At 33.8% G+C, this 10711-nt stretch overlaps 1 pseudogene across 1 annotated transcript; it reads left to right on the top strand.

Moving 5' to 3' along the window:
• The first annotated feature begins 5682 nt into the window (after window positions 1–5682).
• Window positions 5683–9611, top strand: LOC149545683 (protein VARIATION IN COMPOUND TRIGGERED ROOT growth response-like; annotated as a pseudogene). Its single transcript, XR_016354241.1, has 6 exons — window positions 5683–6493; window positions 6614–7655; window positions 7692–7802; window positions 7899–8180; window positions 8309–8592; window positions 8647–9611. The product of XR_016354241.1 is annotated as a protein VARIATION IN COMPOUND TRIGGERED ROOT growth response-like (transcript).
• The last annotated feature ends 1100 nt before the right edge of the window (window positions 9612–10711 follow it).

Below are 10711 nucleotides of genomic sequence, written 5' to 3'. Positions count from 1 at the left end.
CCCCTAGTGTCTCGTTGAGCTAGTTCTAATGTTACAAAGTACCGATAAGATTATTCCTTTGTTTTATCAAGTGGAACCATGGGAGCTCTACCATGTTGAAAAAGGAGTATATGCTAAGGCATTTACTAAATATGAAGAGAAGGTCAGATATCTTGACAAGCTAAAAGGGTGGAAGGAAGCTGTACAACGAGTTTCATTTACCATAGGCTATGAGGTCAAGAATTTTGAGCAAGTTTTATGCCTATTTCTGATGTACTTGGTATATCCATTTTTATTTTTTTCATTTGTCTATGGATTAAATTCCTTTAGAAGTCTTGTAGATTAAAGTATCAACAAAGACCTCCTTGTGAACATTCACATTTATCTTCAATTGGGTTACCTAGTAGGTTTAAAAATAACCATCTGGTATCTTGGATTTGGCCAATTAGATAAAATTTTCAAGAGAAAAATTGATAAGAGTTTCTTTCATTGACATCATGCAAAATGATCGATGAACATGTACCTACACCAAAATGTGTTAGAGTAACAATTAGAGAAAAAACAATGAATATTTCTAATGAAACAAAGGATGCAAATCATTTCTTCAATATAATTAAGAAACCAAACATATTTTTCTCTAGTGTACCTATAACAGTTGACGATTCGTAGGAAGAATAAGAACAAGAAAAATAAGGTTTTATGGATAACTTTATCTCCAATGATGAAATCCAAGACATCATATTTGAAGCAATAAATGAGGTAGATGGAATGAGTAATGATTAAGAGTAGGAAAAGGAAAAAGAAAAAGAGAGAAAAGATGTTATGACTAATGAAGAAATAAGGAATGTTATCAATGAAGACAAATATTCATTAATCACAATTGACATAGTTGAACAAGGTGACATTCCATGAGTCACACTATCAAATCAGGATGCAATAACACATGACAGTATCACAACTAGTACAGGGGTTGAAGGAAAAGTAATGGATAGTATGATAGTTACAGCTACTTCATCTATCATGGTGACATTGTTGGTAAATGGCTTAAGAAAAATTCTTTCTAGTGTACATAAGGATGATGATCTATAATCTTTTGATGAAGAATCTCTTATGAAGATATCATTAATGAAATTTGCTAAGGTCAAAGAGAAATAACAAAAGAAATCATAAAAGAATACAAATATTATAAGAAGAGCTTTGGATAGATTGCATAAGGCATTTCCCATGCACATAACCTTTGAAGGAAATTATATTGTGGAAAATTTAGACATAGTTCTTAGTGATTTTGTTGTTCACTACACTTCACTAGATAGATCTGCTTAAGAAAAAGCATAACAAAACTACATTACAGAAAAATTCCTCAAGGTATGTGCTTCTATAGAAAACAACATGAAGTTAATATAAAAATATTAAGGGATGTATAGAAGAAGGAAACATATATATATATATATATATATATAACTTATAGTACTTATATTAATTCAGTTAAGCATGTGAAAGAGGTAGATAAGGGAATCAGGGAGAAAGACTTATAATTTATAGAAAAGTGCATAAATTTTAGGGAAATCAAACCAACGTGTTATAGAGATTGACAATTTGAACAAACATTTGATACAACTAGTGTATTACAAAGGGAGTGAGATAGGGTGATACAAATATTTTCACTACTGCAAAGTCTTCTTTAACCAAAGTTAGAGATTATCCAAAAGGAATTTGAGTTTATGAAGACATCCAAGAATTCTTATGAAGTTTTTAGGTCAATAGATCTACAAGAAACATAAATAGAGGCATATGCAATTTATGGTGAAATTCAAGTTGTAGAAAACTTGAAGAAGGTATGTGATATTGATTTTGTAGCCCTCAAGTATAATTTTGCATATGTGCTAAGATTTGTGTTTGCTTTTGGTTAAACAAATTTTTACTAGATATATATAGTACCCATTAGGATTATTTCCTTTGTAATTGATGTCAAAGGGGGAGTATAGAATAGGCAGTGAAAAATAAGTGATGAATGTAAAGTCATACAATATGTATAAAGGGGGAGTAGTATGTACTAATAATTTTTTTTATGATAAGGTTTTATTTTGACATTAACACAGTCATTTTTCAGTAAGTGTTTCCATCAATTCCAAAGGAGGTGATTGTTAGACAGTGATCAAATATAATGAGTTAGCTATCTTTGTTGATGACAACTAAGATAATAAGAATGATCGTATAACATTAGATTCATCTATGATCAAGTTTTGTATATGAAAATTGTCTAAGTATAATGCAAGAAATAGTGAACAATTAGATTGTTTCTATTGGCGAACTTAGAAGGATAGTTAGTTATAGCCATAATCTTTGATATTGGTATTATAAGGTATATATGGTATAAGTATGTTCACTCATGTTAAAATAGTGGTTGATACCTATTTTGGATGGAAAATATGTTAACTAGTCGATATTGCAAAATTTAGGTTAAGTGTTAGCTATTAGGAAAATTGGCTTAAGGAATTGAGTTTCCTTGTCAGTTCAACTATTTGGCATTGAAGGGATGACATCCTAGATGTTAACCCATGGATAAAAGATTATAATATCAAGATTTGGTTAATGTGTTACATGTTAAGTGAACACAACAAACTGAAGAATTATTTTGGAAGGGTGTAAGCAATAATAGTTTTTGTAAGTAAGCATGGATAATTAAATGTGGATTTTTTTAATGATATATTGATGATCAGATGTGAGATTTGATGTTTGATCAAATAATATGCAAGATACTCTAAGGACTAATCAAGCATTGTGATGTCAAAACAATAATTTTGGTATTGCATCTGTTACTTTTTGCATATTGGACAGTGAGTCCTTATTGAGCAATGAGCTCTCTTTGTAAAACAACTCCTAACAAGGTTGAAAGCTCTAATAGGTTCAAGTCCTCTACAAGGAATAATGTACTAAATATATGTGATGATTCATAATAGGTTCAAAACTCCTAAAAAAGTATTTTTAGATTAGTATATAGTTATGGGTACCATCCCATCGAGGTTTTCCCTTGGCTAGAGCTTCCTAGAAAATAAATCATGGTGTTATGAGTTCATTATTATAATGTGTTTTTCTTTTTGTACTGTTCTTTGTGGATTCCTATGGTTAATTTTTGAGATGATTAATAGGTGTAAAAGTGCTACAATATTGATTCAACCCCCCCTCTCTGTATTGCTTATTTGTAACAAATACCTAGTAGTGGCTATAGAAAACTTTGCATGCCCAGTTGAGGTACCAGACGATGTCTAAATATCCCAATTTTGGTTGTTATTATTCTTGTATGCGACTTAATTGCTTAAAGATAATGTTTTAACTTCCCACCAATAAAAATGCACTCTACAAGAGATAAATTATGCATAGAAAAGTGAAAAAGTGGTCCTAAAAAGTGTCCACCAATATTTGACCCCCATTGCACCAATAATTATTCATTCAATCATCAATAGTGGTTCACAAAATATCCAATAGTACTTCACAAATCTCTAATAGTGGTTCATAAATCACCAGTAGTAGTGTACAAATGAGTTGACCATGTTTCAGAAAAGACAAAAGCCGAAAAGTTACCAACTATTGGCATATACATGATTTACCGTTAGACAATTCAATATTTAAAAGTGAGTAAACCTATATCCGATTCAATATTGAATATCTTCCCCTAATTAATATTTTTTCCAAACTTTGTATAATTTATGTTTTAATTTTCTCAATATGATAAAATACCCTGGTTGGGCTAACTTTGCGCACCTAGAACTCTTTAATTGTAAGTCAAATTTTGCCATTTTTTTTTAATGTATCTCTATAGGTGAGTGAAGGGTTTAAAGCTAAGGTTTTGGCTTTTGGGTATTCACAAATCTCTCTATAGGAATTCTTGAGCACAAAGTGGTCCAAAAGTGTCATTTTAAAATGCTCATCCAATACTTGCTATGTACATTCATCAATCTAGTCACTCATTAAAATATGTCAATATTTGTAGCTAAATGTCTCACCAATCTTTATGAAATGTCGCAATAATAGTGCAAAAATAGAATAATCATCAACAAAAAAGATAGCCAAAAATGAGTCACTATTAATACATGTATGACTAATTATTAATACATGTATTTTTATTTTCTATTTTTTTAAATAATAATAATTTTAAAATATCTATGACAAAAACTATAACAATTGTAGAACTCCTATCCCCAAACTAAGTCGTTACCCAAAGTCACAACTTAGTGGGAATGGGACTTCAAAAGGAAGAAAATGCAAGTTGGTCTCCTTCGACGCAAAAGAGGCCAAAACGTACGAAAAGTGAAATGCACCAAAGCTATAAGACCATAACATCATTGCCTCGGTCCTTCCTTCTGTCGTTCCTTCCACGCTCTTTTAGAGAAAACACACTCATTAAGTAGTGCGATGAGTCCCCACAAAGGAAATTAGATTGCGTAACAAGTTTCTCTTGTAACGTGTACCCAAAGATTACGCCTTAATCAAGTATGCTGTGATCAGTATGCAAGTGAACCGCAAAATTGGAAACTGCGTGGAAATTGATTAGAAATGCATCAATCAAAGTTAGTCACGCGCAAGTGAAACGGAAAATTAGAAATTGCGTGGAAATTGATTAGAAATGCATCAAACAAAGAAAGTCAAGCGTAAGTGAACCGAAAAATTAAAAAATGCGTGGAAATTGATTAGAAATGCATCAAAGCTGCAGGATAGAAATTAGACAGATATCAATGTTAAAGCATGAAAAGTAAAAGATAGTTGGAAAAAGATCAAGGTGTAATAGTTTCCAAATTAAATTTGTGTATTATTATATTTTAATGTGACAGTAATTTAGTGATATGTGTATTATTATATTTTAATGTGACATTCGTTTAGTGATGCGCTATTAGGAAAAATATGGAGGAGAGGGACAGGGGAAGAGAGACTTTACAAGGAGATAGAGTTGTGTGTAAAGTTGTTTAGGAAAATATGATATTTGTGTTTGTGTTACATTTGCATTTATAAAGAAGAGAAGAAGAGAGAGGGAGACAAAAAGGACATGAGGAGAAAAGAACTCTTTAAACATTGTGGGGGTGTAGGTAGAGAAGATAAAAATAATCTAAATCTATTTGCTTTGATATATTTTGTTAGAATAATTTTATCTAATTTTTAATTTAATATTTAAAAAAATGATTATTTAAGATTCACAATATATTGTATTCTAATTTAGATTAAAATAGTTAAAATATCATATCAATTAATAATAATTTTTTATAAATAAATTTCTATTGTCAAATTATAGAAGTACTATGTTCCCACCATTCCTTATAATTAATCATAAAATAGAGAAAATAAATAAATTATATATATATATATATATATATATATATATATATATATATATATATATATATATATATATATATATTTGATAAAAATAAAAGGTAAGCATAAATATAATTTTTTTATTTTTGAACATAGTATGTATTAGAAAAATAAAATAATTGAATGTGTGCATAGAGTATATTATTTAAGGATGTGTTGATTCAAAAATATTTTTAGAATTTAAATTTCATATTTTCTATTTGTTTTTAATTTCATTTATCTATTTATTTATTTATATAATTCAGAAAGGCGCTGAAAATTTGCCTATTTTTTAATGGATGTGACTAAGTTTATTCGCAATTATTAAAAATTAAAAAAAATACAGTAGTATTTTTATCTTTGTATACTTCTTTTAACAGAAACTTTTCTCATTAGAAGAAGAAAGACGGATCAATCCTCTCTCTGCCTTTCAGAGAGTGGTTTCGTCTCTCGCGATATTATCCTTCTATTTGCACTAAGAAAGAAGCAGTAATTGCATCCTTCACTTTCCCATACTGGAAGGAGGCTGCAGTGGCACACAGGTCTTGACCTACTCCAACTCACTCCATTCTTCCTCCAAACATCTCCATCGCTTCCGAGTTTCACAGAGCAATTCTTTTTTAATACCCATCCTTCCATTTATGGCTTCAACTTCGTCATCTCACCAGCAAACTGCTTTCTCTGGAATTGAACCTCCAGGAAATAGAAGAAAAGTAGAACAATCTTCCAGACTATTTGATGTGTTCATCAACCACCGAGGCCCCGATGTCAAACAGACATTGGCTACACAGCTTTACAGAGCTCTTGAGAAGGTGAATATCAGATCATTTCTTGACTCAGAAGAGAAAGAACTTGGAGCTTCCTTTCCTTCCACTATTGAGACTGCCATTCTGTCCGCTTCAGCACACATTGCCATCTTTTCCAAAGGATACGCACAATCCCCTTGGTGTCTGGCTGAACTGGTTCTCATGTTACAAAGTACAGGTAGGATTATTCCCGTGTTTTATCAAGTGGAACCATGGGAGCTCCGCCATGTCGAAAAAGGAGTATATGCTGAGGCATTCAGTAAATATGAAGAGAAGGGCAGATATCTCGACAAGCTGAAAGGGTGGAAGGAAGCCCTGCAACAAGCTTCATTTACCACAGGCTATGAGGTCAAGGATTCCGAGTAAGTTTTATGCCTATTTCCGATGTACTTGGCATATCCATTTTTATATTTTTTCATTTTTCGATCAGATTAATTAGAATTTTCTTCCTCATAGTGATAGAATTCTCCTCTCTGTCGCAGTTCTAGTCACTGCAGAGAAATAGTGTCCGCTGTGGAAAAAGAAGTACAGAGGACCAAACATTTGCATGTCGCCAAAAATCCAGTAGGACTGGATAAGATTGTAAATGATTTTGAAAGAAGGTGCCTTCGAGATCTTGTTCAAGATTTTGAAAGCCAGTGTCCAATGAACAAATCAGGAGATAAAAAACCCAATGTTGTTGGCATTTTTGGTATGGGCGGAGTTGGGAAGACAGCTCTCTCCAAAGAGTTGTATAACCAAAATATATTAAAATAATCAACAGAAAGTTTTCTGTTTGATGTTCGGGAAGCCTCTGCCAGTGGTAAATTACCTGCATTCCAAAGTGATCTCCTCAGACATATCTTCTGTGAAGATCACAATTTTGTAAGTATCGAGGAAGGGAAAAGCCGTCTGAGGGATTGTTTCCGAAGGAGCCCGCCCTCTCTGAGCTTCGTGGTTGTTTTGGATGATATCGATCACGTGGACCAGTTAGAAGCTCTAATACCCCTAGATTTATTAAATAAGTTTGATAATTATCTGGCTGTTATTACAACCCGTGATGTAGGGGTTCTCATAATGGCCGGTATTGAAACTGCTTACCATTTGAAAGGTATAAATAAAAAAGATGGGAAAGAATTGTTGTGTTGGCATGTGTTCCGCCAATCCCATCCATGTAGTGGATATGAAGATCTTGTAAAGGCCTTTGTAAAGGTGTGTGGAGGCTTGCCTCTGTCACTACAAGTTCTGGGCCGGCATGTTTTTGGCAGAGATTTGCAATATTGGGGGGATGAATTGAGAAAAGTGAGTAAGACGCTGCCAGGAGATGTGAAGAGGAGACTGAAGATAAGCATTGATTCATTAGATAATGAAGAGAAACGGGTTTTCATGGATGTGGCATGCTTTTTCATTGGAAAGTCAGCGACTATGGCCATGAGGATATGGGAAGCGTCTGGATGGAGTTCTCACCATGTTTTGGAAAATTTAAAAGATAAATGTCTGCTGGAGGAAAGAGAAACATTTAAATGTCAATGTAAAAGCGCTAGAGTGCCTGTCATGAAAGTCAGACTGAAGACTAGGTAGGACAGGTCTTATTTGACGATGCATGACCACTTGCAAGACTTGGGAAGAGAAATGGCAAATCAACTGAGCCATCCTAGTTGTGTGTGGCAACCCCAACACCTGCAATCTTTGGTAAGCATGCCACTCCAAATACTAGTTTTTTATCTATATTTAAATTTCAAAATTACTACCACTGCACAAATGTAAGCCGTATTCTGGTAAATGCAGGAATTAGAGGGATTCCAAAACATCCTTGCACAAATCAAAGGCAGATGTTTCCAGTCATTTTGGGATGAATCCATGGGTTGTAAAATTACATACTTTTTAGGGGAGTCGGAATATGGTTCTGATATTTCCCCGCTCTGGCTTCAGCTTGAGTACCCTAGAGGGCCTAGACCAGGAGGCAATATAAACGCAAGCTGCATTCCTTCATGGATTCCTCTTCAAAACTTGCAGTGCATTGGTATAAAAAATGGATGTTTCCAACGACTATGGCAGAGCGATGTGCAGGTATTTTGTCCTTCTCCATCGAAAATTAAGCCTTCAATAATGATATACTTAGATCTGTATTATGTGATGAGAGTGTCTTGACTATTGGGTACCGCCAATGTTAAAAATAATTTTATTTTGATTATCAGGCACCCTCCCACTTAAAAGAGCTGCGCATTCATAGATCCTATCTGAAAGAGTTTCCAGATTTGTCACGAAAGTCAGACGATATTGAAGATGTAGTATTAAGTTTTCAGGAATTTGAAATGAATGTATGGTTTTTATTAGGATCTCTAGGATTGAATCTTCGTAGTTTATCTATGATGGGCTGGGGATTTACAGGGGATACTGCAGAGGGTGCCTGTTTTGAGTCTTCATATATCAATGATTTCAAACCCATTCTGGAGGGGGAAGTGGCTTTCAATAATGAGTGGTGGTCTAGAACAACAACTAGCGGCGATGAAAATATACACATGAAGTGGTCCAGAACAATAATGAAGGAAGTGAAAAATCTAAAGATTAAATGGTGTAATCTTGTAACAAAGATTTTAATTACTGGCATTTGCTGTCAACGTCTACAATCTCTAAAAATTTCTTATATGGAAAAACTTGTTGAAGTGGATTTAGCAAGGATACAGACGTTGAATTTTCTCGACATTACCGGCTGTACAAAAGTTAAAAGATTATCACTGGCACGAGATCTCATAAGACTATCATATTTGTACATTAAAGATTGTCCTGAATTTGAGGAGTTGTCAGGTCTGGCCAGACTGACCTGCTTGGAGGAAATCGAGATTGACAATTGCGAGAAGCTTCAGAATATTATGCTGCCAATGACACTGACCAGGTTGTGCGTAAGAAATTGCAGATATTTGCAAAGAGTAGTAGGAACTGGTGATATTTCAAAGCTTGAGAGGCTGATTATTGAAAAGTGCCCCGAGCTTGAGGAGTTGCCATTTCTTTGCACAGTGAGCTCCTTGGAGGAAATTAATATTGAATCCTGTGAAAAGCTATAGAGTATGACGCTGCCAACAACGCTCATCAGTCTGAATGCATGAAGTTGCAGAAATTTGCAACGAGTAGGAGTAGTTGGTGATCTTAGAAAGCTGAGACGATTGTTCATAAAAGAATGTCCTGAGCTCGAGGAGTTTCCATTTCTTGCCAGAGTGAGCTGCTTGGAGGAAATTAATATCGACTCTTGTGAAAAGCTAGAAAACATTAAATTGCCGGCAACACTTCAGAGTCTGTCTGTAAAGTGGTGCAGAAATTTGCAGAGTGTACCAGTGAATGGTGATCTTACAAAGCTTAAATTGCTGAGCATTGAAAATTGCCCTGAGCTCTGGCAGAGTTAGCTGCTTAGAGAAAATTGTCATTGAGTCGTGTGAGAAGCTGCAAAGTCTGTCAGGGATTGAAGAGTTGCATGCATCAGAGTACTTGAAACTTGGTTATTGAAACTTGGTTATTGCAGCAGTGCAATTATACGAAGTTGCATTTATAAGTTAAAGGTAATAATTCAGGATGATTTAAACATTTCACACATTTTTCATCCATTTTTAGGCTTAATTTTTCCTTTAGCATGTGATTTCAATACTGTTTTATATAGACAATCATAAGTATCATATTTTTCGTCAATTAAGTCTAATCTACGTGTAATTTCTAGATAAAGAATCGCTAAGCTGTGGATCTAATCTTTCATAAATAATCTTTATTCTTCTTGTGAACATTTACACCTGCAAGAAAGATGCCCATAATTGACTTTCAGCTTTCCTTTGTCATTTATTTGTTGTGTTGTTTTGAGATAGTGTGTATTGCTGCGAAGCGCTTCGATGATCTGTAAATGAATTCTTATTAATGTGTATTAACCGAGACCATTATTTTCTGTTTTTTAGAGTGTGCCAAGTGAACTGGATATGATTGGAAGAGCAGTGGATGGAGTGGTTCCATGTTTAAATGAAAAACTGTTTTGTGATGAAAATATTGGCGTTCATGAAGTCACCGAAATTGGTACTCACAAAAATTATCTCAAGTGGTCAAAATCGAGTGCAAGTATTAGATGCTATTTGGTTGTGATTGATGGCTCTATTTTGGCAGAAGAAATAAATAAATCACTTCCACAGAATGCCTACTGCTATGATCCTGACATTGGCAATGGCCATAGCATTGACATTCGTCAAGGAGAATGGATAATTACAATGGTAGGGTGTGATTCATGCAGTTACACCGACATTGAGAATGTATTCGGAAGGTTTGGAATAATGAAAAAGGGGTTTTGGATAGACGTGAAGAACAATGACGACATGAGAAAAGTTTTGTGTACAGTTGTTGACCATCTACATTCTTTCTGAGGATTTTGGGTAGGGGTGAAGAGTCATGAAAACCGAGAAATTTTCTGTGTGCAACTGTCCATCTACATTCTCTATGAACTAATTTTATGTAGAGAATTGATGTTTATCTTGATAATTATTGATAATTATTATTATGTAGTTCAGTAAAATTGTAAAAAATTATTCATAGAATATAATTTCATGTTATTATATATATTTTTGTTTATT

Source organism: Cupressus sempervirens, chromosome 7 (assembly GCF_028749045.1).
Source record: "Cupressus sempervirens isolate cs-2001-9-10 chromosome 7, ASM2874904v1, whole genome shotgun sequence".
Classification (NCBI taxonomy): domain Eukaryota; kingdom Viridiplantae; phylum Streptophyta; class Pinopsida; order Cupressales; family Cupressaceae; genus Cupressus; species Cupressus sempervirens.
The sequence above is the reverse complement of the archived record's forward strand: the minus strand, read 5'-3'. Positions and strand labels throughout refer to the sequence as shown.